At 45.2% G+C, this 21,920-nt stretch overlaps 1 protein-coding gene and 72 non-coding genes across 73 annotated transcripts in view; 72 read left to right on the plus strand and 1 right to left on the minus strand.

Annotated features, from left to right (window-relative positions):
• LOC136866853 (dynein axonemal heavy chain 1) overlaps positions 1-21,920 on the minus strand; it is a 1,878,455-nt gene that overhangs the window by 1,119,089 nt on the left and 737,446 nt on the right. The window lies entirely within an intron of this gene.
• On the plus strand, positions 40-121 carry TRNAS-CGA (transfer RNA serine (anticodon CGA)). Its single transcript has one exon. It is a non-coding gene; the product is annotated as a tRNA-Ser (tRNA).
• Positions 197-278, plus strand: TRNAS-UGA (transfer RNA serine (anticodon UGA)). Its single transcript has one exon. It is a non-coding gene; the product is annotated as a tRNA-Ser (tRNA).
• TRNAS-UGA (transfer RNA serine (anticodon CGA)) lies at positions 507-588 on the plus strand. Its single transcript has one exon. It is a non-coding gene; the product is annotated as a tRNA-Ser (tRNA).
• Positions 975-1,056, plus strand: TRNAS-CGA (transfer RNA serine (anticodon UGA)). The gene has a single exon. It is a non-coding gene; the product is annotated as a tRNA-Ser (tRNA).
• Positions 1,133-1,214, plus strand: TRNAS-UGA (transfer RNA serine (anticodon UGA)). The gene has a single exon. It is a non-coding gene; the product is annotated as a tRNA-Ser (tRNA).
• On the plus strand, positions 1,291-1,372 carry TRNAS-UGA (transfer RNA serine (anticodon UGA)). Its single transcript has one exon. It is a non-coding gene; the product is annotated as a tRNA-Ser (tRNA).
• TRNAS-UGA (transfer RNA serine (anticodon CGA)) lies at positions 1,449-1,530 on the plus strand. Its single transcript has one exon. It is a non-coding gene; the product is annotated as a tRNA-Ser (tRNA).
• TRNAS-UGA (transfer RNA serine (anticodon UGA)) lies at positions 1,602-1,683 on the plus strand. Its single transcript has one exon. It is a non-coding gene; the product is annotated as a tRNA-Ser (tRNA).
• Positions 2,027-2,108, plus strand: TRNAS-UGA (transfer RNA serine (anticodon CGA)). Its single transcript has one exon. It is a non-coding gene; the product is annotated as a tRNA-Ser (tRNA).
• On the plus strand, positions 2,487-2,568 carry TRNAS-UGA (transfer RNA serine (anticodon AGA)). The gene has a single exon. It is a non-coding gene; the product is annotated as a tRNA-Ser (tRNA).
• On the plus strand, positions 2,761-2,842 carry TRNAS-AGA (transfer RNA serine (anticodon AGA)). Its single transcript has one exon. It is a non-coding gene; the product is annotated as a tRNA-Ser (tRNA).
• Positions 3,035-3,116, plus strand: TRNAS-CGA (transfer RNA serine (anticodon UGA)). Its single transcript has one exon. It is a non-coding gene; the product is annotated as a tRNA-Ser (tRNA).
• TRNAS-AGA (transfer RNA serine (anticodon UGA)) lies at positions 3,309-3,390 on the plus strand. The gene has a single exon. It is a non-coding gene; the product is annotated as a tRNA-Ser (tRNA).
• Positions 3,619-3,700, plus strand: TRNAS-CGA (transfer RNA serine (anticodon CGA)). Its single transcript has one exon. It is a non-coding gene; the product is annotated as a tRNA-Ser (tRNA).
• Positions 3,927-4,008, plus strand: TRNAS-CGA (transfer RNA serine (anticodon UGA)). Its single transcript has one exon. It is a non-coding gene; the product is annotated as a tRNA-Ser (tRNA).
• Positions 4,711-4,792, plus strand: TRNAS-AGA (transfer RNA serine (anticodon AGA)). The gene has a single exon. It is a non-coding gene; the product is annotated as a tRNA-Ser (tRNA).
• TRNAS-CGA (transfer RNA serine (anticodon CGA)) lies at positions 4,985-5,066 on the plus strand. Its single transcript has one exon. It is a non-coding gene; the product is annotated as a tRNA-Ser (tRNA).
• TRNAS-AGA (transfer RNA serine (anticodon UGA)) lies at positions 5,259-5,340 on the plus strand. The gene has a single exon. It is a non-coding gene; the product is annotated as a tRNA-Ser (tRNA).
• Positions 5,569-5,650, plus strand: TRNAS-CGA (transfer RNA serine (anticodon UGA)). Its single transcript has one exon. It is a non-coding gene; the product is annotated as a tRNA-Ser (tRNA).
• On the plus strand, positions 6,187-6,268 carry TRNAS-UGA (transfer RNA serine (anticodon UGA)). The gene has a single exon. It is a non-coding gene; the product is annotated as a tRNA-Ser (tRNA).
• Positions 6,765-6,846, plus strand: TRNAS-UGA (transfer RNA serine (anticodon UGA)). Its single transcript has one exon. It is a non-coding gene; the product is annotated as a tRNA-Ser (tRNA).
• TRNAS-UGA (transfer RNA serine (anticodon CGA)) lies at positions 6,917-6,998 on the plus strand. The gene has a single exon. It is a non-coding gene; the product is annotated as a tRNA-Ser (tRNA).
• Positions 7,342-7,423, plus strand: TRNAS-UGA (transfer RNA serine (anticodon UGA)). Its single transcript has one exon. It is a non-coding gene; the product is annotated as a tRNA-Ser (tRNA).
• On the plus strand, positions 7,539-7,620 carry TRNAS-CGA (transfer RNA serine (anticodon UGA)). Its single transcript has one exon. It is a non-coding gene; the product is annotated as a tRNA-Ser (tRNA).
• TRNAS-CGA (transfer RNA serine (anticodon CGA)) lies at positions 7,849-7,930 on the plus strand. The gene has a single exon. It is a non-coding gene; the product is annotated as a tRNA-Ser (tRNA).
• Positions 8,009-8,087, plus strand: TRNAS-UGA (transfer RNA serine (anticodon UGA)). Its single transcript has one exon. It is a non-coding gene; the product is annotated as a tRNA-Ser (tRNA).
• On the plus strand, positions 8,316-8,397 carry TRNAS-UGA (transfer RNA serine (anticodon CGA)). Its single transcript has one exon. It is a non-coding gene; the product is annotated as a tRNA-Ser (tRNA).
• On the plus strand, positions 8,469-8,550 carry TRNAS-UGA (transfer RNA serine (anticodon UGA)). Its single transcript has one exon. It is a non-coding gene; the product is annotated as a tRNA-Ser (tRNA).
• Positions 8,743-8,824, plus strand: TRNAS-AGA (transfer RNA serine (anticodon AGA)). The gene has a single exon. It is a non-coding gene; the product is annotated as a tRNA-Ser (tRNA).
• TRNAS-UGA (transfer RNA serine (anticodon UGA)) lies at positions 8,895-8,976 on the plus strand. Its single transcript has one exon. It is a non-coding gene; the product is annotated as a tRNA-Ser (tRNA).
• Positions 9,169-9,250, plus strand: TRNAS-AGA (transfer RNA serine (anticodon AGA)). Its single transcript has one exon. It is a non-coding gene; the product is annotated as a tRNA-Ser (tRNA).
• Positions 9,631-9,712, plus strand: TRNAS-UGA (transfer RNA serine (anticodon CGA)). The gene has a single exon. It is a non-coding gene; the product is annotated as a tRNA-Ser (tRNA).
• TRNAS-UGA (transfer RNA serine (anticodon UGA)) lies at positions 9,910-9,991 on the plus strand. The gene has a single exon. It is a non-coding gene; the product is annotated as a tRNA-Ser (tRNA).
• On the plus strand, positions 10,214-10,295 carry TRNAS-UGA (transfer RNA serine (anticodon CGA)). Its single transcript has one exon. It is a non-coding gene; the product is annotated as a tRNA-Ser (tRNA).
• Positions 10,639-10,720, plus strand: TRNAS-UGA (transfer RNA serine (anticodon UGA)). Its single transcript has one exon. It is a non-coding gene; the product is annotated as a tRNA-Ser (tRNA).
• Positions 10,791-10,872, plus strand: TRNAS-UGA (transfer RNA serine (anticodon UGA)). The gene has a single exon. It is a non-coding gene; the product is annotated as a tRNA-Ser (tRNA).
• Positions 11,363-11,444, plus strand: TRNAS-AGA (transfer RNA serine (anticodon CGA)). Its single transcript has one exon. It is a non-coding gene; the product is annotated as a tRNA-Ser (tRNA).
• On the plus strand, positions 11,637-11,718 carry TRNAS-CGA (transfer RNA serine (anticodon UGA)). Its single transcript has one exon. It is a non-coding gene; the product is annotated as a tRNA-Ser (tRNA).
• TRNAS-AGA (transfer RNA serine (anticodon AGA)) lies at positions 11,911-11,992 on the plus strand. Its single transcript has one exon. It is a non-coding gene; the product is annotated as a tRNA-Ser (tRNA).
• TRNAS-CGA (transfer RNA serine (anticodon CGA)) lies at positions 12,219-12,300 on the plus strand. Its single transcript has one exon. It is a non-coding gene; the product is annotated as a tRNA-Ser (tRNA).
• Positions 12,800-12,881, plus strand: TRNAS-AGA (transfer RNA serine (anticodon AGA)). Its single transcript has one exon. It is a non-coding gene; the product is annotated as a tRNA-Ser (tRNA).
• On the plus strand, positions 13,109-13,190 carry TRNAS-UGA (transfer RNA serine (anticodon CGA)). The gene has a single exon. It is a non-coding gene; the product is annotated as a tRNA-Ser (tRNA).
• Positions 13,682-13,763, plus strand: TRNAS-UGA (transfer RNA serine (anticodon UGA)). Its single transcript has one exon. It is a non-coding gene; the product is annotated as a tRNA-Ser (tRNA).
• On the plus strand, positions 13,986-14,067 carry TRNAS-UGA (transfer RNA serine (anticodon CGA)). Its single transcript has one exon. It is a non-coding gene; the product is annotated as a tRNA-Ser (tRNA).
• TRNAS-CGA (transfer RNA serine (anticodon CGA)) lies at positions 14,144-14,225 on the plus strand. The gene has a single exon. It is a non-coding gene; the product is annotated as a tRNA-Ser (tRNA).
• On the plus strand, positions 14,304-14,382 carry TRNAS-UGA (transfer RNA serine (anticodon UGA)). The gene has a single exon. It is a non-coding gene; the product is annotated as a tRNA-Ser (tRNA).
• Positions 14,611-14,692, plus strand: TRNAS-UGA (transfer RNA serine (anticodon UGA)). Its single transcript has one exon. It is a non-coding gene; the product is annotated as a tRNA-Ser (tRNA).
• Positions 15,189-15,270, plus strand: TRNAS-AGA (transfer RNA serine (anticodon UGA)). Its single transcript has one exon. It is a non-coding gene; the product is annotated as a tRNA-Ser (tRNA).
• On the plus strand, positions 15,341-15,422 carry TRNAS-CGA (transfer RNA serine (anticodon UGA)). Its single transcript has one exon. It is a non-coding gene; the product is annotated as a tRNA-Ser (tRNA).
• TRNAS-UGA (transfer RNA serine (anticodon CGA)) lies at positions 15,499-15,580 on the plus strand. Its single transcript has one exon. It is a non-coding gene; the product is annotated as a tRNA-Ser (tRNA).
• TRNAS-UGA (transfer RNA serine (anticodon UGA)) lies at positions 15,772-15,853 on the plus strand. The gene has a single exon. It is a non-coding gene; the product is annotated as a tRNA-Ser (tRNA).
• TRNAS-UGA (transfer RNA serine (anticodon UGA)) lies at positions 16,064-16,145 on the plus strand. Its single transcript has one exon. It is a non-coding gene; the product is annotated as a tRNA-Ser (tRNA).
• TRNAS-UGA (transfer RNA serine (anticodon UGA)) lies at positions 16,222-16,303 on the plus strand. Its single transcript has one exon. It is a non-coding gene; the product is annotated as a tRNA-Ser (tRNA).
• On the plus strand, positions 16,496-16,577 carry TRNAS-UGA (transfer RNA serine (anticodon GGA)). The gene has a single exon. It is a non-coding gene; the product is annotated as a tRNA-Ser (tRNA).
• On the plus strand, positions 16,808-16,886 carry TRNAS-UGA (transfer RNA serine (anticodon CGA)). The gene has a single exon. It is a non-coding gene; the product is annotated as a tRNA-Ser (tRNA).
• Positions 16,957-17,038, plus strand: TRNAS-UGA (transfer RNA serine (anticodon CGA)). Its single transcript has one exon. It is a non-coding gene; the product is annotated as a tRNA-Ser (tRNA).
• On the plus strand, positions 17,382-17,463 carry TRNAS-UGA (transfer RNA serine (anticodon UGA)). The gene has a single exon. It is a non-coding gene; the product is annotated as a tRNA-Ser (tRNA).
• Positions 17,686-17,767, plus strand: TRNAS-UGA (transfer RNA serine (anticodon UGA)). Its single transcript has one exon. It is a non-coding gene; the product is annotated as a tRNA-Ser (tRNA).
• TRNAS-CGA (transfer RNA serine (anticodon UGA)) lies at positions 17,844-17,925 on the plus strand. The gene has a single exon. It is a non-coding gene; the product is annotated as a tRNA-Ser (tRNA).
• On the plus strand, positions 18,001-18,082 carry TRNAS-UGA (transfer RNA serine (anticodon CGA)). The gene has a single exon. It is a non-coding gene; the product is annotated as a tRNA-Ser (tRNA).
• TRNAS-UGA (transfer RNA serine (anticodon AGA)) lies at positions 18,311-18,392 on the plus strand. Its single transcript has one exon. It is a non-coding gene; the product is annotated as a tRNA-Ser (tRNA).
• On the plus strand, positions 18,736-18,817 carry TRNAS-UGA (transfer RNA serine (anticodon AGA)). Its single transcript has one exon. It is a non-coding gene; the product is annotated as a tRNA-Ser (tRNA).
• On the plus strand, positions 19,045-19,126 carry TRNAS-UGA (transfer RNA serine (anticodon UGA)). Its single transcript has one exon. It is a non-coding gene; the product is annotated as a tRNA-Ser (tRNA).
• Positions 19,511-19,592, plus strand: TRNAS-CGA (transfer RNA serine (anticodon CGA)). The gene has a single exon. It is a non-coding gene; the product is annotated as a tRNA-Ser (tRNA).
• On the plus strand, positions 19,669-19,750 carry TRNAS-UGA (transfer RNA serine (anticodon UGA)). Its single transcript has one exon. It is a non-coding gene; the product is annotated as a tRNA-Ser (tRNA).
• TRNAS-UGA (transfer RNA serine (anticodon UGA)) lies at positions 19,827-19,908 on the plus strand. Its single transcript has one exon. It is a non-coding gene; the product is annotated as a tRNA-Ser (tRNA).
• On the plus strand, positions 19,985-20,066 carry TRNAS-UGA (transfer RNA serine (anticodon UGA)). The gene has a single exon. It is a non-coding gene; the product is annotated as a tRNA-Ser (tRNA).
• Positions 20,138-20,219, plus strand: TRNAS-UGA (transfer RNA serine (anticodon AGA)). Its single transcript has one exon. It is a non-coding gene; the product is annotated as a tRNA-Ser (tRNA).
• TRNAS-UGA (transfer RNA serine (anticodon UGA)) lies at positions 20,563-20,644 on the plus strand. The gene has a single exon. It is a non-coding gene; the product is annotated as a tRNA-Ser (tRNA).
• Positions 20,872-20,953, plus strand: TRNAS-UGA (transfer RNA serine (anticodon CGA)). Its single transcript has one exon. It is a non-coding gene; the product is annotated as a tRNA-Ser (tRNA).
• On the plus strand, positions 21,332-21,413 carry TRNAS-UGA (transfer RNA serine (anticodon UGA)). The gene has a single exon. It is a non-coding gene; the product is annotated as a tRNA-Ser (tRNA).
• TRNAS-UGA (transfer RNA serine (anticodon CGA)) lies at positions 21,794-21,875 on the plus strand. The gene has a single exon. It is a non-coding gene; the product is annotated as a tRNA-Ser (tRNA).

The following is a 21,920-nucleotide window of genomic DNA, read 5'->3' on the forward strand; positions in this document are numbered from 1 at the left end:
CTATTGATTCATAATTCCTTACTCACCTAATGCACAACAGCTCCGGTGTCCGAGTGGTTAAGGAGTTGGACTCGATATCCAATGGGTTCTACCCGCACAGGTTCGAATCCTGTCCGCAGCGACTTTTTTAATGAAGCATTTCCACCGATATAAGTTACTATTGATTCATAATTCCTTACTCTCCTAATGCACAACAGCGGGGGTGTCCGAGTGGTTAAGGAGCTGGACTTGAAATCCAATGGGTTCTACCCGCACAGGTTCGAATCCTGTCCGCAGCGACTTTTTAAGGAAGACATTTCCACGGAAATGCCAGATATTCATAAGTCGTTACACACTAAAAGCCCAGTTGCTGCTGTGACCGAGTGGTTAAAGAGTTGGACTAGAAATCCATTGGTTTTTATCCGCACAGGTTCGAATCCTGTCCGCAGCGACTTTTTTAATGAATACATTTCCACCGATACAAGTTACTATTGATTCATAATTCCTTACTCACCTAATGCACAACAGCTGTGGTGTCCGAGTGGTTAAGGAGTTGGACTTGAAATCCAATCGGTTCTACCCGCACTGGTTCGAATCCTGTCCGAAGCGACTGTTTAAGGAAGGCATTTCCACAGAAATGCCAGATATTCATAATTCGTTACTCACTAACTGCCCAGCTGCTGCTGCGTTCGCGTGGTTAAGTGGTTGGACTAGAAATCCAATGGTTTTTATCCGCACAGGTTCGAATCCTGTCCGCAGCGACTTTTTTAATGAAGACGTATCCACCGATATAAGTTATTATTGATTTATAATTCCTTACTCACCTAATGCAAAACAGCCGGGTTGTCCGAGTGGTTAAGGAGTTGGACGTGAAATCCAATGGCTTCTACCCGCACAGGTTCGAATCCTGTCCGCAGCGACTTTTTCAATGGAGACATTTCCACCGATATAAGTTACTATTGATTCATAATTCCTTACTCACGTAATGCACAACAGCTGCGGTGTCCGTGTGGTTAAGGAGTTGGACTCGAAATCCAATGGGTTCTACCCGCACAGGTTCGAATCCTGTCCGCAGCGACTTTCTTAATGAAGACATTTCCACCGATACAAGTTACTGTTGATTCATAATTCCTTACTCACCTAATGCACAACAGCTGTGGTGTCCCAGTGGTTAAGGAGTTGGACTTGAAATCCAATGGGTTCTACCCGCACAGGTTCGAATTATGTCCGCAGCGACTTTCTTCATGAAGACATTTCCACCGATACAAGTTACTATTGATTCATAATTCCTTACTCACCTAATGCACAACAGCTGTGGTGTCCGAGTGGTTAAGGAATTGGACTTGAAATCCAATGGGTTCTACCCGCACAGGTTCGAATCCTGTCCGCAGCGACTTTCTTAATGAAGACATTTCCACCGATACAAGTTACTATTGATTCATAATTCCTTACTCACCTAATGCACAACAGCTGTGGTGTCCGAGTGCTTAAGGAGTTGGACTTGAAATCCAATGGGTTCAACCCGCACAGGTTCGAATCCTGTCCGCAGCGACTTTTTGAGGAAGACATTTCCAAAGGAAATGCCAGATATTCATAATTCCTTACTCACTTATTGCATATCAGCTGCGGTGTCCGAGCTGTTAAGGAGTTGGACTTGAAATCCAATGGGTTCTACCCGCACAGGTTCGAATCCTGTCCGAAGCGACTGTCTAAGGAAGACATTTCCACAGAAATGCCAGATATTCATAATTCGTCACTCACTAAATGCCCGGCTGCTGCTGTGTCCGAGTGGTGAAAGAGTTGGACTTGAAATCCATGGTTCTTTTCCGCACAGGTACGAATCCTGTCCGCAGCGATTTTTTTAAGGAAGGCATTTTCACCGATATGCTGAAAATGAAAACCTACATCCTGTTTTCCAGTCTTTGACCGGGTCAGGGATGTTATGAATGAAACAGATATAGGCTATTAGTACGACGGGGTCGCCACTCCCAAAGTGTCCACCGATATACTAGTTATTCATAATTCCTTACTCACGTACCGCAGAGCAGCTGCGGTGTCCGAGTGGTTAAGGAGTTGGACTTGAAATCCAATGGGTTCTACCCGCACGGGATCGAATCCTGTCCGCAGCGACTTTTAAGGAAGACATTTCCACGGAAATGCCAGATATTCCTAATTCGTTACTCACTAAATGCCCAGTTGCTGCTGCGTCCGAGTGGTTAAAGAGTTGGACTAGAAATCCATTGGTTTTTATCCGCACAGGTTCGAATCATGTCCGCAGCGACTTTTAAGGAAGACATTTCCACGGAAATGCCAGATATTCCTAATTCGTTACTCACTAAATGCCCAGTTGCTGCTGCGTCCGAGTGGTTAAAGAGTTGGACTAGAAATCCATTGGTTTTTATCCGCACAGGTTCGAATCCTGTCCGCAGCGACTTTTTTAATGAAGACGTTTCCACCGATATAAGTTACTATTGATTCATAATTCCTTACTCACCTAATGCGCAACAGCTGGGGTGTCCGAGTGGTTAAGGAGTTGGACTTGAAATCCAATGGGTTCTACCCGCACAGGTTCGAATCCTGTCCGCAGCGACTTTTTTAAGGAAGGCATTTCCACCGATATGCTGAAAATGAAAACCTATATCCTGTTTTCCAGGCGTTGACCCAGTCAGGGATGTAATGAATGAAACAGATATAAGCTATTAGTACGATGGGGTCGCCACTCCCAAAGTGTCGACCGATATACTAGTTATTCATAATTCCTTACTCACATACCGCACAGCAGCTGCGGTGTCCGAGTGGTTAAGGTGTTGGACTAGAAATCCAATGGGTTCTACCCGCACAGGTTCGAGTCCTGTCCGCAGCGACTTTTTCAAGGAAGGCATTTACACGGATATGCTGAAAATGAAAACCTATATCCTGTTCTCCAGGCTCTGACCCAGTCAGTGATGTAATGAATGAAACAGATATAAGATATTAGTACGATGGGGTCGCCACTCCCAAAGTGTCGACCGATATACTAGTTATTCATAATTCCTTACTCACATACCGCACAGCAGCTGCGGTGTCCGAGTGGTTAAGGAGTTGTACTCGAAATCCAATGGGTTCTACCCGCACAGGTTCGAATCCTGTCCGCAGCGACTTTTTTAAGGAAGGCATTTCCGCGGATATGCTGAAAATGAAAACCTATATCCTGTTTTCCAGGCTTTGACCCAGTCAGTGATGTAATGAATGAAACAGATATAAGCTATTAGTACGATGGGGTCGCCACTCCCAAAGTGTCGACCGATATACTAGTTATTCATAATTCCTTACTCACTTACCGCACAGCAGCTGCGCTGTCCGAGTGGTTAAGGAGTTGGACTAGAAATCCAATGGTTTCTACCCGCACAGGTTCGAGTCCTGTCCGCAGCGACTTTTTAAGGAAGACATTTCCACGGAAATGCCAGATATTCATAATTCGTTACTCACTAAATGCCCAGCTGCTGCTGTTTCCGAGTGGTTAAAGAGTTGGACTAGAAATCCATTGGTTTTTATCCGCACAGGTTCGAATCCTGACCGCAGCGAATTTTTCAATGAAGACATTTCCACGGATATAAGTTACTATTGATTCATAATTCCATACTCACCTAACGCACAACACCTGCGGTGTCCGAGTGGTTAAGGAGTTGGACTCGAAATCCAATGGGATCTACCCGCACAGGTTCGAATCCTGTCCGCAGCGACTTTTTAAGGAAGACATTTCCACGGAAATGCCAGATATTCATAATTCGTTACTCACTAAATGCCCAGCAGCTGCTGAGTCCGAGTGGTTAAAGAGTTGGACTTGAAATCCATGGTTTTTATCCGCACAGGTTCGAATCCTGTCCGCAGCGACTCTTTTAATGAAGCATTTCCTCCGATATAAGTTACTATTGATTCATAATTCCTTACTCTCCTAATGCACAACAGCGGGGGTGTCCGAGTGGTTAAGGAGTTGGACTCGAAATCCAATGGGTTCTACCCGCACAGGTTCGAATCCTGTCCGCAGCGACTTTTTTAATGAAGCATTTCCACCGATATAAGTTACTATTGATTCATAATTCCTTACTCTCCCAATGCACAACAGCGGGGGTGTCCGAGTGGTTAAGGAGTTGGACTCGAATCCAATGGGTTCTACCCGCACAGGTTCGAATCCTGTCCGCAGAGACTTTTTTAATGAAGCATTACCACCGATATAAGTTACTATTGATTCATAATTCCTTACTCTCCTAATGCACAACAGCGGGGGTGTCCGAGTGGTTAAGGAGTTGGACTTGAAATCCAATGGGTTCTACCCGCACAGGTACGAATCCTGTCCGAAGCGACTGTTTAAGGAAGACATTTCCACAGAAATGCCAGATATTCATAATTCGTTACTCACTGAATGCCCGGCTGCTGCTGTGTCCGAGTGGTGAAAGAGTTGGACTTGAAATCCATGGTTCTTTTCCGCACAGGTACGAATCCACCGATATGCTGAAAATGAAAACCTATATCCTGTTTTCCAGTCTTTGACCGGGTCAGGGATATTATGAATGAAACAGATATAGGCTATTAGTACGATGAAAACCTATATCCTGTTTTCCAGGCGTTGACCCAGTCAGGGATGTAATGAATGAAACAGATATAAGCTATTAGTACGATGGGGTCGCCACTCCCAAAGTGTCGACCGATATACTAGTTATTCATAATTCCTTACTCACTTACCGCACAGCAGCTGCGGTGTCCGAGTGATTAAGGAATTGGACTAGAAATCCAATGGGTTCTACCCGCACAGGTTCGAGTCCTGTCCGCAGCGACTTTTTTAAGGAAGGCATTTACACGGATATGCTGAAAATGAAAACCTATATCCTGTTCTCCAGGCTTTGACCCAGTCAGTGATGTAATGAATGAAACAGATATAAGATATTAGTACGATGGGGTCGCCACTCCCAAAGTGTCGACCGATATACTAGTTATTCATAATTCCTTACTCACCTGATGCACAACAGCTGCGGTGTCCGAGTGGTTAAGGAGTTGTACTCGAAATCCAATGGGTTCTACCCGCACACGTTCGAATCCTGTCCGCAGCGACTTTTTTAAGGAAGGCATTTCCACGGATATGCTGAAAATGAAAACCTATATCCTGTTTTCCAGGCTTTGACCCAGTCAGTGATGTAATGAATGAAACAGATATAAGCTATTAGTACGATGGGGTCGCCACTCCCAAAGTGTCGACCGATATACTAGTTACTCATAATTCCTTACTCACTTACCGCACAGCAGCTGCGGTGTCCGAGTGGTTAAGGAGTTGGACTAGAAATCCAATGGGTTCTACCCGCACAGGATCGAGTCCTGTTCGCAGCGACTTTTTAAGGAAGACATTTCCACGGAAATGCCAAATATTCATAATTCGTTACTCACTAAATGCCCAGCTGCTGCTGTTACCGAGTGGTTAAAGAGTTGGACTAGAAATACATTGGTTTTTATCCGCACAGGTTCGAATCCTGACCGCAGCGAATTTTTCAATGAAGACATTTCCACCGATATAAGTTACAATTGATTCATAATTCCATATTCACCTAACGCACAACAGCTGCGGTGTCCGAGTGGTTAAGGAGTTGGACTCGAAATCCAATGGGATCTACCCGCACAGGTTCGAATCCTGTCCGCAGCGACTTTTTAAGGAAGACATTTCCACGGAAATGCCAGATATTCATAATTCGTTACTAACTAAATGCCCAGCAGCTGCTGAGTCCGAGTGGTTAAAGAGTTGGACTTGAAATCCATGGTTTTTATCCGCACAGGTTAAAATCCTGTCCGCAGCGACTTTTTTAATGAAGCATTTCTACCGATATAAGTTACAATTGATTCATAATTCCTTACTCTCCTAATGCACAACAGCGGGGGCGTCCGAGTGGTTAAGGAGTTGGACTTGAAATCCAATGGGTTCTACCCGCACAGGTACGAATCCTGTCAGCAGCGACTTTTTAAGGAAGATATTTCCACGGAAATGCCAGATAATCATAATTCGTTACTCACTAAATGACCAGCTGCTGCTTTGTCCGAGTGGTTAAAGAGTTGGACTAGAAATCCATTGGTTTTTATCCGCACAGGTTCGAATCCTGTCCGCAGCGACTTTCTTAATGAAGACATTTCCACCGATACAAGTTACTATTGATTCATAATTCCTTACTCACCTAATGCACAACAGCTGTGGTGTCCGAGTGGTTAAGGAGTTGGACTTGAAATCCAATGGGTTCTACCCGCACAGGTTCGAATCCTGTCCGCAGCGACTTTTTGAGGAAGACATTTCCAAAGGAAATGCCAGATATTCATAATTCCTTACTCACTTATTGAATATCAGCTGCGGTGTCCGAGCTGTTAAGGAGCTGGACATGAAATCCAATGGGTTCTACCCGCACAGGTTCGAATCCTGTCCGAAGCGACTGTTTAAGGAAGACATTTCCACAGAAATGAGAGATATTCATAATTCGTTACTCACTAAATGCCCGGCTGCTGCTGTGTCCGAGTGGTGAAACAGTTGGACTTGAAATCCATGGTTCTTTTCCGCACAGGTACGAATCCTGTCCGCAGCGACTTTTTTAAGGAAGGCATTTCCACCGATATGCTGAAAATGAAAACCTACATCCTGTTTTCCAGTCTTTGACCGGGTCAGGGATATTATGAATGAAACAGATATAGGCTATTAGTACGATGGGGTCGCCACTCCCAAAGTGTCCACCGATATACTAGTTATTCATAATTCCTTACTCACTTACCGCAGAGCAGCTGGGGTGTCCGAGTGGTTAAGGAGTTGGACTTGAAATCCAATGGGTTCTACCCGCACAGGTTGGAATCCTCTCCGCAGCGACTTTTTGAGGAAGACATTTCCACGGAAATGCCAGATATTCATAAATCCTTACTCACTTATTGCGTATCAGCTGCGTTGTCCGAGCGGTTAAGGAGTTGGACTTGAAATCCAATGGGTTGTACCCGCACAGGTTCGAATCCTGTCCGCAGCGACGGTTAAAGGAGGTCATTTCCACGGAAATGCCAGATATTCATAATTCGTCACTCACTAAATGCCCAGCTGCTACTGCGTCCGAGTAGTTAAAGAGTTGGACTTGAAATCCATGGTTTCTATCCGCACAGGTTCGAATCCTGTCCGCAGCGACTTTTTTAAAGAAGGCATTTCCACCGATATGCTGAAAATGAAAACCTACATCCTGTTTTCCAGTCTTTGACCGGGTCAGGGATGTAATGAATGAAACAGATATAGGGTATTAGTACGATGGGGTCGCCACTCCCAAAGTGTCCACCGATATACTAGTTATTCATAATTCCTTACTCACTCACCGCACAGCAGCTGCGGTGTCCGAGTGGCTAAGGAGTTGGACTTGAAATCCAATGGGTTCTACCCGCACAGGTTCGAATCCTGTCCGCAGCGACTTTTTAAGGAAGACATTTCCACGGAGATGCCAGATATTCATAAGTCGTTACACACTGAATGTCCAGTTGCTGCTGTGACCGAGTGGTTAAAGAGTTGGAACAGAAATCCAACAGCTGCGGTGTCCGAGTGGTTAAGGAGTTGGACTCGAAATCCAATGGGTTCTACCCGCACAGGTTGGAATCCTGTCCGCAGCGACTTTTTGAGGAAGACATTTCCACGGAAATGCCAGATATACATAATTCCTTACTCACTTATTGCATATCAGCTGGGGTGTCTGAGCGGTTGGGGAGTTGGACTTGAAATCCAATGGGTTCTACCCGCACAGGTTCGAATCCTGTCCGCAGCGACTTTTTCAATGAAGACATTTCCACCGATATAAGTTACTATTGATTCATAATTCCTTACTCACCGAATGCACAACAGCTGCGGTGTCCGAGTGGTTAAGGAGTTGGACTCGAAATCCAATGGGTTCTACCCGCACAGGTTCGAATCCTGTCCGCAGCGACTTTTTTAATGAAGCATTTCCACCGATATACGTTACTATTGATTCATAATTCCTTACTCTCCTAACGCACAACAGAGGGAGTGTCCGAGTGGTTAAGGAGTTGGACTTGAAATCCAATGGGTTCTACCCGCACAGGTTCGAATCCTGTCCGCAGCGACTTTGTAAGGAAGATATTTCCACGGAAATGCCAGATAATCATAATTCGTTAGTCACTAAATGCCCAGCTGCTGCTCTGTCCGAGTGGTTAAAGAGTTGGACTAGAAATCCGTTGGTTTTTATCCGCACAGGTTCGAATCCTGTCCGCAGCTACTTTTTTAATGAAGACATTTCCACCGATACAAGTTACTATTGATTCATATTTCCTTTCTCACCTAATGCACAACAGCTGTGGTGTCCGAGTGGTTAAGGGGTTGGACTTGAAATCCAATGGGTTCTACCCGCACAGGTTCGAATCCTGACCGCAGCGACTTTTTGAGGAACACATTTAAAAAGGAAATGCCAGATATTCATAACTCCTTACTCACTTATTGCATATCAGCTGCGGTGTCCGAGCTGTTAAGGAGTTGGACTTGAAATCCAATGGGTTCTACCCGCACAGGTACGAATCCTGTCCGCAGCGACTTTTTTAAGGAAGGCATTTCCACCGATATGCTGAAAATGAAAACCTACATCCTGTTTTCCAGTCTTTGACCGGGTCAGGGATGTAATGAATGAAACAGTTATAAGCTATTAGTACGATGGGGTCGCCACTCCCAAAGTGTCGACCGATATACTAGTTATTCATAATTCCTTACTCACTTACCGCACAGCAGCTGCGGTGTTCGAGTGGTTAAGGAGTTGGACTAGAAATCCATTGGTTTTTATCTACACAGGTTCGAATCCTGTCCGCAGCGACTTTTTAAGGAAGACATTTCCACGGAAATGCTCGATATTCATAACTCCTTACTCACTTAACGCATATCAGCTGCGGTGTCCGAGCGGTTAAGGAGTTGGACTTGAAATCCAATGGGTTCTACCCGCACAGGTTCGAATCCTGTCCGCAGCGACTTTTTTAAGGAAGGCATTTGCACGGATATGCTGAAAATGAAAACCTACATCCTGTTTTCCAGGCTTTGACCCAGTCAGGGATGTAATGAATGAAACAGATATAAGCTATTAGTGCGATGGGGTCGCCACTCCCAAAGTGTCGACCAATATACTAGTTATTCATAATTCATTACTCACTTACCGCACAGCAGCTACGGTGTCCCAGTGGTTAAGGAGTTGGACTAGAAATGCAATGGGTTCTACCCGCACAGGTTCGAGTCCTGTCCGCAGCGACTCTTTAAGGAAGACATTTCCACGGAAATGCCAGATATTCATAATTCGTTACTCACTAAATGCCCAGCTGCTGCTGTTTCCGAGTGGTTAAAGAGTTGGACTAGAAAACCATTGGTTTTTATCCGCACAGGTTCGAATCCTGACCGCAGTGACATTTCAACGAAGACATTTCCACGGAATTGCTAGATATTCATAACTCCTTACTCACTTAATGCATATCAGCTGCGGTGTCCGAGCGGTTAAGAAGTTGGACATGAAATCGAATGGGTTCTACCAGCACATGTTCGAATCCTGTCCGCAGCGAATTTTTCAATGAAGACATTTCCACCGATACAAGTTACTATTGATTCATAATTCCTTACTCACCTAACGCACAACAGCTGCGGTGTCCGAGTGGTTAAGGAGTTGGACTTGAAATCCAATGGGTTCTACCCGCACAGGTTCGAATCCTGTCCGCAGCGACTTTTTTAAGGAAGGCATTTCCACCGATATGCTGAAAATGAAAACCTACATCCTGTTTTCCAGTCTTTGACCGGGTCAGGGATGTTATGAATGAAACAGATATAAGCTATTAGTACGATGGGGTCGCCACTCCCAAAGTGTCCACCGATATAAGTTACTAGACATTCATAATTCCTTACTCACTCACCGCAGAGCAGCTGCGGGGTCCGAGTGGTTAAGGAGTTGGACTTGAAATCCAATGGGTTCTACCCGCACAGGTTCGAAACCTGCCCGCAGCGACTTTTTAAGGAAGACATTTCCACGGAAATGCCAGATATTCATAATTCGTTACTCACTAAATGCCCAGTTGCTGCTGCGTCCGAGTGGTTAAAGAGTTGGACTTGAAATCCAATGGGATCTACCCGCACAGGTTCGAATCCTGCCCGCAGCGACTTTTTAAGGAAGACAGTTCCACGGAAATGCCAGATATTCATAATTCCTTACTCACTTATTGCATATCAGCTACGGTGTCCGAGCGGTTAAGGAGTTGGACTTGAAATCCAATGGGTTCTACCCGCACAGGTTCGAATCCTGTCCGCAGCGACTGTTTAAGGAAGTCATTTCCACGGAAATGCCGGATATTCATAATTCGTCACTCACTAAATGCCCAGCTGCTGCTGCGTCCGAGTGGTCAAAGAGTTGGACTTGAAATCCATGGTTTTTATCCGCACAGGTTCGAATCCTGTCCGCAGCGCCTTTTTTAATGAAGGCATTTCCACCGATATGCTGAAAATGATAACCTACATCCTGTTTTCCAGTCTTTGACCGGGTAAGGGATGTAATGAATGAAACAGATATAGGCTATTAGTACGATGGGGTCGCAACTCCCAAAGTGTCCACCGATATACTAGTTATTCATAATTCCTTACTCACTCACCGCAGAGCAGTTGTGGTGCCCGAGTGGTTAAGGAGTTGGACTTGAAATCCAGTGGGTTCTACCCGCACAGGTTCGAATCCTGTCCGCAGCGACTTTTTAAGGAAGACATTTCCACGGAAATGCTCGATATTCATAACTCCTTACTCACTTAATGCGTATCAGCTGCGGTGTCCGAGCGGTTAAGGAGTTGGACTTGAAATCCAATGGGTTGTACCCGCACAGGTTCGAATCCTGTCCGTAGCGACGGTTTAAGGAGGTCATTTCCACGGAAATGCCAGATATTCATAATTCGTCACTCACTGAATGCCCAGCTGCTGCTGCGTCCGAGTGGTTAAAGAGTTGGACTTGAAATCCATGGTTTTTATCCGCACAGGTACGAATCCTGTCCGCAGCGACTTGTTAAGGAAGACATTTCCACAGAAATACCAGATATTCATATTTTGTTACTCGCTAAATGCCAGCTGCTGTGTCCGTGTGGTTAAAGAGTTGGACTTGAAATCCATGTTTTTTATCCGCACAGGTACGAATCCTGTCCGCAGCGACTCTTTTAAGGAAGGCATTTCCACCGATATGCTGAAAATGAAAACCTATATCCTGTTTTCCAGGCTTTGACCCAGTCAGTGATGTAATGAATGAAACAGATATAAGCTGTTAGTACGATGGGGTCGCCACTCCCAAAGTGTCGACCGATATACTAGTTATTAATAATTCCTTACTCACTTACCGAGCAGCAGCTGCGGTGTCCGAGTGGTTAAGGAGTTGGACTAGAAATCCAATGGGTTCTACCCGCACAGGTTCGAGTCCTGTCCGCAGCGACTTTTTTAAGGAAGGAATTTACACGGATATGCTGAAAATGAAAACCTATATCCTGTTTTCCAGGCTTTGACCCAGTCAGTGATGTAATGAATGAAACAGATATAAGCTATTAGTACGATGGGGTCGCCACTCCCAAAGTGTCGACCGATATACTAGTTATTCATAATTCCTTACTCACCTGATGCACAACAGCTGCGGTGTCCGAGTGGTTAAGGAGTTGTACTCGAAATCCAATGGGTTCTACCCGCACAGGTTCGAATCCTGTCCGCAGCGACTTTTTTAAGGAAGGCATTTCCACGGATATGCTGAAAATGAAAACCTATATCCTGTTTTCCAGGCTTTGACCCAGTCAGTGATGTAATGAATGAAACAGATATAAGCTATTAGTACGATGGGGTCGCCACTCCCAAAGTGTCGACCGATATACTAGTTATTCATAATTCCTTACTCACTTACCGCACAGCAGCTGCGCTGTCCGAGTGGTTAAGGAGTTGGACTAGAAATCCAATGGGTTCTACCCGCACAGGTTCGAGTCCTGTCCGCAGCGACTTTTTAAGGAAGACATTTCCACGGAAATGCCAGATATTCATAATTCGTTACTCACTAAATGACCAGCAGCTGCTGAGTCCGAGTGGTTAAAGAGTTGGACTTGAAATCCATGGTTTTTATCCGCACAGGTTCAAATCCTGTCCGCAGCGACTTTTTTAATGAAGCATTTCCACCGATATAAGTTACTATTGATTCATAATTCCTTACTCTCCTAATGCACAACAGCGGTGGTGTCCGAGTGGTTAAGGAGTTGGACTCGAAATCCAATAGGTTCTACCCGCACAGGTTCGAATCCTGTCCGCAGCGACTTTTTTAATGAAGCATTTCCACCGATATAAGTTACTATTGATTCATAATTCCTTACTCTCCTAATGCACAACAGCGGGGGTGTCCGAGTGGTTAAGGAGTTGGACTTGAAATCCAATGGGTTCTACCCGCACAGGTACGAATCCTGTCCGAAGCGACCGTTTAAGGAAGACATTTCCACAGAAATGCCAGATATTCATAATTCGTTACTCACTAAATGCCCGGCTGCTGCTGTGTCCGAGTGGTGAAAGAGTTGGACTTGAAAACCATGGTTCTTTTCCGCACAGGTACGAATCCTGTCCGCAGCGACTTTTTAAGGAAGGCATTTCCACCGATATGCTGAAAATGAAAACCTACATCCTGTTTTCCAGTCTTTGACCGGGTCAGGGATATTATGAATGAAACAGATATAGGCTATTAGTACGATGGGGTCGCCACTCCCAAAGTGTTCACCGATATACTAGTTATTCATAATTCCTTACTCACTTACCGCAGAGCAGCTGCGGTGTCCGAGTGGTTAAGGAGTTGGACTAGAAATCCAATGGGTTCTACCCGCACAGGTTCGAATCCTGTCCGCAGCGACTTTTAAGGAAGACATTTCCAGGGAAATGCCAGATATTCATAATTCGTTACTCACTAAATGCCCAGTTGCTGCTGCGTCCGAGTGGTTAAAGAGTTGGACTGGAAATCCATTGGTTTTTATCCGCACAGGTTCGAATCCTGTCCGCAGCGACTTTTTTAATGAAGACGTTTCCACCGATATAAGTTACTATTGATTCATAATTCCTTACTCACCTAATGCGCAACAGCTGGGGTGTCCGAGTGGTTAAGGAGTTGGACTTGAAATCCAATGGGTTCTACCCGCACAGGTTCGAATCCTGCCCGCAGCGACTTTTCGAGGAAGACATTTCCACGGAAATGCCAGATATTCATAAATCCTTACTCACTTATTCCGTATCAGCTGCGTTGTCCGAGCGGTTAAGGAGTTTGACTTGAAATCCAATGGGTTGTACCCGCGCAGGTTCGAATCCTGTCCGCAGCGACGGTTAAAGGAGGTCATTTCCACGGAAATACCAGATATTCATAATTCGTCACTCACTAAATGCCCAGCTGCTACTGCGTCCGAGTAGTTAAAGAGTTGGACTTGAAATCCATGTTTTTTATCCGCACAGGTTCGAATCCTGTCCGCAGCGGCTTTTTTAAAGAAGGCATTTCCACCGATATGCTGAAAATGAAAACCTACATCCTGTTTTCCAGTCTTTGACCGGGTCAGGGATGTAATGAATGAAACAGATATAGGGTATTAGTACGATGGGTTCGCCACTCCCAAAGTGTCCACCGATATACTAGTTATTCATAATTCCTTACTCGCCGCACAGCAGCTGCGGTGTCCGAGTGGCTAAGGAGTTGGACTTGAAATCCAATGGGTTCTACCCGCACAGGTTCGAATCCTGTCCGCAGCGACTTTTTAAGGAAGACATTTCCACGGAGATGCCAGATATTCATAAGTCGTTACACACTGAATGCCCAGTTGCTGCTGTGACCGAGTGGTTAAAGAGTTGGACTAGAAATCCATTGGTTTTTATCCGCACAGGTTCGAATCCTGTCCGCAGCGACTTTTTGAGGAAGACATTTCCACGGAAATGCCAGATATTCATAATTCCTTACTCACTTATTGCATATCAGCTGCGGTGTCTGAGCGGTTAGGGAGTTGGACTTGAAATCCAATGGGTACTACCCGCACAGGTTCGAATCCTGTCCGCAGCGACTTCTTCAATGAAGACATTTCCACCGATATAAGTTACTATTGATTCATAATTCCTTACTCACCGAATGCACAACAGCTGCGGTGTCCGAGTGGTTAAGGAGTTGGACTCGAAATCCAATGGGTTCTACCCGCACAGGTTCGAATCCTGTCCGCAGCGACTTTTTTAATGAAGCTTTTCCACCGATATAAGTTACTATTGATTCATAATTTCTTACTCTGCTAACGCACAACAGAGGGGGTGTCCGAGTGGTTAAGGAGTTGGACTTGAAATCCAATGGGTTCTACCCGCACAGGTTCGAATCCTGTCCGCAGCGACTTTTTAAGGAAGATATTTCCACGGAAATGCCAGATAATCATAATTCGTTACTCACTAAATGCCCAGCTGCTGCTCTGTCCGAGTGGTTAAAGAGTTGGACTAGAAATCCATTGGTTTTTATCCGCACAGGTTCGAATCCTGTCCGCAGCTACTTCTTTAATGAAGACATTTCCACCGATACAAGTTACTATTGATTCATATTTCCTTACTCACCTAATGCACAACAGCTGTGGTGTCCGAGTGGTTAAGGGGTTGGACTTGAAATCCAATGGGTTCTACCCGCACAGGTTCGAATCCTGACCGCAGCAACTTTTTGAGGAAGACATTTAAAAAGGAAATGCCAGATATTCATAACTCTTTACTCACTTATTGCATATCAGCTGCGGTGTCCGAGCTGTTAAGGTGTTGGACTTGAAATCCAATGGGTTCTACAGGCACAGGTCCGAATCCTGTCCGAAGCGACTGTTTAAGGAAGACATTTCCACAGAAATGCCAGATATTCATAACTCGTTACTCACTAAATGCCCGGCTGCTGCTGTGTCCGAGTGGTGAAAGAGTTGGACTTGAAATCCATGGTTCTTTTCCGCACAGGTACGAATCCTGTCCGCAGCGACTTTTTTAAGGAAGGCATTTCCACCGATATGCTGAAAATGAAAACCTACATCCTGTTTTCCAGTCTTTGAACGGGTCAGGGATGTTATGAATGAAACAGATATAGGCTATTAGTACGATGGGGTCGCCACACCCAAAGTGTCCACCGATATACTAAGTATTCATAATTCCTTACTCACTTACCGCAGAGCAGCTGCGGTGTCCGAGTGGTTAAGGAGTTGGACTAGAAATCCATTGGTTTTTATCCACACAGGTTCGAATCCTGTCCGCAGCGTCTTTTTAAGGAAGACATTTCCACGGAAATGCTCGATATTCATAACTCCTTACTCACTTAATGCATATCAGCTGTGGTGTCCGAGCGGTTAAGGAGTTGGACTCGAAATCCAATGGGTTCTACCCGCACAGGTTCGAATCCTGTCCGCAGCGAATTTTTCAACGAAGACATTTCCACCGATACAAGTTACTATTGATTCATAATTCCTTACTCACCTAACGCTCAACAGCTGCGGTGTCCGAGTGGTTAAGGAGTTGGACTTGAAATCCAATGGGTTCTACCCGCACAGGTTCGAATCCTGTCCGCAGCGACTTTTTTAAGGAAGGCATTTCCACCGATATGCTGAATATGAAAACCTACATCCTGTTTTCCAGTCTTTGACCGGGTCAGGGATGTAATGAATGAAACAGATATAAGCTATTAGTACGATGGGGTCGCCACTCCCAAAGTGTCCACCGATTACTAGTTATTCATAATTCCTTACTCGCTCACCGCACAGCAGTTGCGGTGTCCGAGTGGTTAAGGAGTTGGACTTGAAATCCAATGGGTTCTACCCGAACAGGTTCGAATCCTGTCCGCAGCGACTTTTTAAGGAAGACATGCCAGATATTCATAAGTCGTTACACACTAAATGACCAGTTGCTGCTGTGACCGAGTGGTTAAAGAGTTGGACTAGAAATCCATTGGTTTTTATCCGCACAGTTTCGAATCCTGTCCGCAGCGACTTTTTAAGGCAGATATTTCCACGGAAATGCTCGATATGCATAACTCCTTACTCACTTAACACGTATCAGCTGCGGTGTCCGAGCGGTTAAGGAGTTGGACTTGAAATCCAATGGGTTCTACCCGCACAGGTTCGAATCCTGTCCGCAGCGACTTTTTCAATGAAGACATTTCCACCGATATAAGTTACTATTGATTCATAATTCCTTACTCACCTAATGCAGAACAGCTGCGGTGTCCGAGTGGTTAAGGAGTTGGCCTTGAAATCCAATGGGTTCTACCCGCACAGGTTCGAATCCTGTCCGCAGCGACTTTTTTAAGGAAGGCATTTCCACCGATATGCTGAAAATGAAAACCTACATCCTGTTTTCCAGTCTTTGACCGGGTCAGGGATGTTATGAATGAAACAGATATAAGCTATTAGTACGATGGGGTCGCCACTCCCAAAGTGTCCACCGATATACTAGTTATTCATAATTTCTCACTCACTCACCGCACAGCAGCTGCGGTGTCCGAGCGGTTAAGGAGTTGGACTTGAAATCCAATGGGTTCTACCCGCACAGGTTCGAATCCTGTCCGCAGCGACTTTTAAGGAAGACATTTCCACGGAAATGCCAGATATTCATAATTCGTTACTCACAAACTGCCCAGCTGCTGCTGCGTCCGCGTGGTTAAATGGTTGGACTAGAAATCCATTGGTTTTTATCCGCACAGGTTCGAATCCTGTCCGCAGCGACTTTTTTAATGAAGACGTTTCCACCGATAAAAGTTACTATTGATTCATAATTCCTTACTCACCTAATGCACAACAGAAGGGGTGTCCGAGTGGTTAAGGAGTTGGACTTGAAATCCAATGGGTTCTACCCGCACAGGTTCGAATCCTGTCCGCAGCGACTTTTTGAGGAAGACATTTCCACGGAAATGCCAGATATTCATAACTCCTTACTAACTTATTGCATATCAGCTGCGGTGTCCGAGCGGTTAAGGAGTTGGACTTGAAATACAATGGGTTGTACCCGCACAGGTTCGAATCCTGTCCGTGGCGACGTTTTAAGGAGGTCATTTCCACGGAAATGCCAGATATTCATAATTCGTCACTCACTAAATGCCCAGCTGCTGCTGCGTCCGAGTGGTTAAAGAGTTGGACTTGAAAACCATGGTTTTTAACCGCACAGGTTCCAATCCTGTCCGCAGCGACTTTTTTAAAGAAGGCATTTCCACCGATATGCTGAATATGAAAACCTACATCCTGTTTTCCAGTCTTTGACCGGGTCAGGGATGTAATGAATGAAACAGATATAGGCTATTAGTACGATGGGGTCGCCACTCCCAAAGTGTCCACCGATATACTAGTTATTCATAATTCCTTACTCGCTCACCGCACAGCAGCTGCGGTGTCCGAGTGGTTAAGGAGTTGGACTTGAAATCCAATGGGTTCTACCCGAACAGGTTCGAATCCTGTCCGCAGCGACTTTTTAAGGAAGACATTTCCACGGAAATGCCAGATATTCATAAGTCGTTACACACTAAATGCCCAGTTGCTGCTGTGACCGAGTGGTTAAAGAGTTGGACTAGAAACCCATTGGTTTTTATCCGCACAGTTTCGAATCCTGTCCGCAGCGACTTTTTAAGGCAGATATTTCCACGGAAATGCTCGATATGCATAACTCCTTACTCACTTAACACGTATCGGCTGCGGTGTCCGAGCGGTTAAGGAGTTGGACTTGAAATCCAATGGGTTCTACCCGCACAGGTTCGAATCCTGTCCGCAGCGACTTTTTCAATGAAGACATTTCCACCGATATAAGTTACTATTGATTCATAATTCCTTACTCACCTAATGCACAACAGCTGCGGTGTCCGAGGGGTTAAGGAGTTGGACTCGATATCCAATGGGTTCTACCCGCACAGGTTCGAATCCTGTCCGCAGCGACTTTTTTAATGAAGCATTTCCACCGATATAAGTTACTATTGATTCATAATTCCTTACTCTCCTAATGCACAACAGCGGGGGTGTCCGAGTGGTTAAGGAGTTGGACTTGAAATCCAATGGGTTCTACCCGCACAGGTTCGAATCCTGTCCGCAGCGACATTTTAAGGAAGATATTTCCACGGAAATGCCAGATAATCATAATTCGTTACTCACTAAATGCCCAGCTGCTGCTCTGTCCGAGTGGTTAAAGAGTTGGACTAGAAATCCATTGGTTTTTATCCGCACAGGTTCGAATCCTGTCCGCAGCGACTTTTTTAATGAATACATTTCCACCGATACAAGTTACTATTGATTCATAATTCCTTACTCACCTAATGCACAACAGCTGTGGTGTCCGAGTGGTTAAGGAGTTGGACTTGAAATCCAATCGGTTCTACCCGCACTGGTTCGAATCCTGTCCGAAGCGACTGTTTAAGGAAGGCATTTCCACAGAAATGCCAGATATTCATAATTCGTTACTCACTAAATGCCCGGCTGCTGCTGTGTCTGAGTGGTGAAAGAGTTGGACTTGAAATCCATGGTTCTTTTCCGCACAGGTACGAATCCTGTCCGCAGCGATTTTTTTAAGGAAGGCATTTCCACCGATATGCTGAAAATGAAAACCTACATCCTGTTTTCCAGTCTTTGACCGGGTCAGGGATGTTATGAATGAAACAGATATAGGCTATTAGTACGATGGGGTCGCCACTCCCAAAGTGTCCACCGATATACTAGTTATTCATAATTCCTTACTCACTTACCGCAGAGCAGCTGCGGTGTCCGAGTGGTTAAGGAGTTGGACTTGAAATCCAATGGGTTCTACCCGCACAGGTTCGAATCCTGTCCGCAGCGACTTTTAAGGAAGACATTTCCACGGAAATGCCAGATATTCATAATTCGTTACTCACTAACTGCCCAGCTGCTGCTGCGTCCGCGTGGTTAAGTGGTTGGAATAGAAATCCATTGGCTTTTATCCGCACAGGTTCGAATCCAGTCCGCAGCGACTTTTTTAATGAAGACGTTTCCACCGATATAAGTTACTATTGATTCATAATTCCTAACTCACGTAATGCACAACAGCTGGGATGTCCGAGTGGTTAAGGTGTTGGACTTGAAATCCAATGGGTTCTACCCGCACAGGTTCGAATCCTGTCCGCAGCGACTTTTTAAGGAAGATATTTCTACGGAAATCCCAGATAATCATAATTCGTTACTCACTAACTGCCCAGCTGCTGCTGCGTTCGCGTGGTTAAGTGGTTGGACTAGAAATCCAATGGTTTATATCCGCACAGGTTCGAATCCTGTCCGCAGCGACTTTTTTAATGAAGACGTTTCCACCGATAATTTATTATTGATTTATAATTCCTTACTCACCTAATGCAAAACAGCTGGGGTGTCCGAGTGGTTAAGGAGTTGGACGTGAAATCCAATGGCTTCTACCCGCACAGGTACGAATCCTGTCCGCAGCGACTTTTTCAATGGAGACATTTCCACCGATATAAGTTACTATTGATTCATAATTCCTTACTCACGTAATGCACAACAGGTGCGGTGTCCGAGTGGTTAAGGAGTTGGACTCGAAATCCAATGGGGTCTACCCGCACAGGTTCGAATCCTGTCCGCAGCGACTTTCTTAATGAAGACATTTCCACCGATACAACTTACTATTGATTCATAATTCCTTACTCACCTAATGCACAACAGCTGTGGTGTCCCAGTGGTTAAGGAGTTGGACTTGAAATCCAATGGGTCCTACCCGCACAGGTTCGAATTATGTCCGCAGCGACTTTCTTAATGAAGACATTTCCACCGATACAAGTTACTATTGATTCATAATTCCTTACTCACCTAATGCACAACAGCTGTGGTGTCCGAGTGGTTAAGGAGTTGGACTTGAAATCCAATGGGTTCTACCCGCACAGGTTCGAATCCTGTCCGCAGCGACTTTCTTAATGAAGACATTTCCACCGATACAAGTTACTATTGATTCATAATTCCTTACTCACCTAATGCACAACAGCTGTGGTGTCCGAGTGGTTAAGGAGTTGGACTTGAAATCCAATGGGTTCTCCCCGCACAGGTTCGAATCCTGTTCGCAGCGACTTTTTAAGGAAGACATTTCCAAAGGAAATGCCAGATATTCATAATTCCTTACTCACTTATTGCATATCAGCTGCGGTGTCCGAGCTGTTAAGGAGTTGGACTTGAAATCCAATGGGTTCTACCCGCACAGGTTCGAATCCTGTCCGAAGCGACTGTTTAAGGAAGACATTTCCACAGAAATGCCAGATATACATAATTCGTTACTCACTAAATGCCCGGCTGCTGCTGTGTCCGAGTGGTGAAAGAGTTGGACTTGAAATCCATGGTTCTTTTCCGCACAGGTACGAATCCTGTCCGCAGCAACTTTTTTAAGGAAGGCATTTCCACCGATATGCTGAAAATGAAAACCTACATCCTGTTTCCCAGTCTTTGACCGGGTCAGGGATGTTATGAATGAAACAGATATAGGCTATTAGTACGATGGGGTCGCCACACCCAAAGTGCCCACAGATATACTACTTATTCATAATTCCTTACTCACTTACCGCAGAGCAGCTGCGGTGTCCGAGTGGTTAAGGAGTTGGACTTGAAATCCAACGGGTTCCACCCGCACAGGTTCGAATCCTGTCCGCAGCGACTTTTTAAGGAAGACATTTCCACGGAAATGCCAGATATTCATAATTCGTTACTCACTAAATGCCCAGTTGCTGCTGCGTCCGAGTGGTTAAAGAGTTGGATTAGAAATCCATTGGTTTTTATCCGCACAGGTTCGAATCCTGTCCGCAGCAACTTTTTTAATGAAGACGTTTCCACGATATAAGTTACTATTGATTCATAATTCCTTACTCACGTAATGCACAACAGCTGGGGTGTCCGCGTGGTTAAGGAGTTGGACTTGAAATCCAATGGGTTCTACCCGCACAGGTTCGAATCCTGTCCGCAGCGACGGTTTAAGGAGGTCATTTCCACGGAAATGCCAGATATTCATAATTCGTCACTCACTAAATGCCCAGCTGCTGCTGCGTCCGAGTGGTTAAAGAGTTGGACTTGAAATCCATGGTTTCTATCCGCACAGGTTCGAATCCTGTCCGCAGCGACGGTTTAAGGAGGTCATTTCCACCGAAATGCCAGATTTTCATAATTCGTCACTCACTAAATGCCCAGCTGCTGCTGCGTCCGCGTGGTTAAGTGGTTGGACTAGAAATCCAATGGTTTTTATCCGCACAGGTCGAATCCTGTCCGCAGCGACTTTTTTAATGAAGGCGTTTCCACCGATATAAGTTTCTATTGATTCATAATTCCTTACTCACCTAATGCACAACAGCTGGGGTGTCCGAGTGGTTAAGGAGTTGGACTTGAAATCCAATGGGTTCTACCCGCACAGGTTCGAATCCTGTCCGCAGCGACTTTTTAAGGAAGACATTTCCACGGAAATGCCAGATAATCATAATTCGTTACTCACTAAATGCCCAGTTGCTGTTGCGTCCGAGTGGTTAAAGAGTTGGTCTAGAAATACATTGGTTTTTATCCGCACAGGTTCGAATCCTGTCCGCAGCGACTTTTTAAGGAAGGCATTTCCCCGGAAATGCCAGATATTCATAATTCGTTACTCACTAACTGCCCAGCTGCTGCTGCGTCCGCGTGGTTAAGTGGTTGTACTAGAAATCCATTGGTTTTTATCCGCACAGGTTCGAATCCTGTCCGCAGCGAGTTTTATAATGAAGACGTTTCCACCGATATAAGTTAGTATTGATTCATAATTCCTTACTCACCTAATGCACAACAGCTGGGGTGTCCGAGTGGTTAAGGAGTTGGACTTGAAATCCAATGGGTTCTACCCGCACAGGTTCGAATCCTGTCCGCAGCGACCTTTGAGGAAGACATTTCCACGGAAATGCCAGATATTCATAAT

Source organism: Anabrus simplex, chromosome 3 (assembly GCF_040414725.1).
Source record: "Anabrus simplex isolate iqAnaSimp1 chromosome 3, ASM4041472v1, whole genome shotgun sequence".
NCBI classification, from domain to species: domain Eukaryota; kingdom Metazoa; phylum Arthropoda; class Insecta; order Orthoptera; family Tettigoniidae; genus Anabrus; species Anabrus simplex.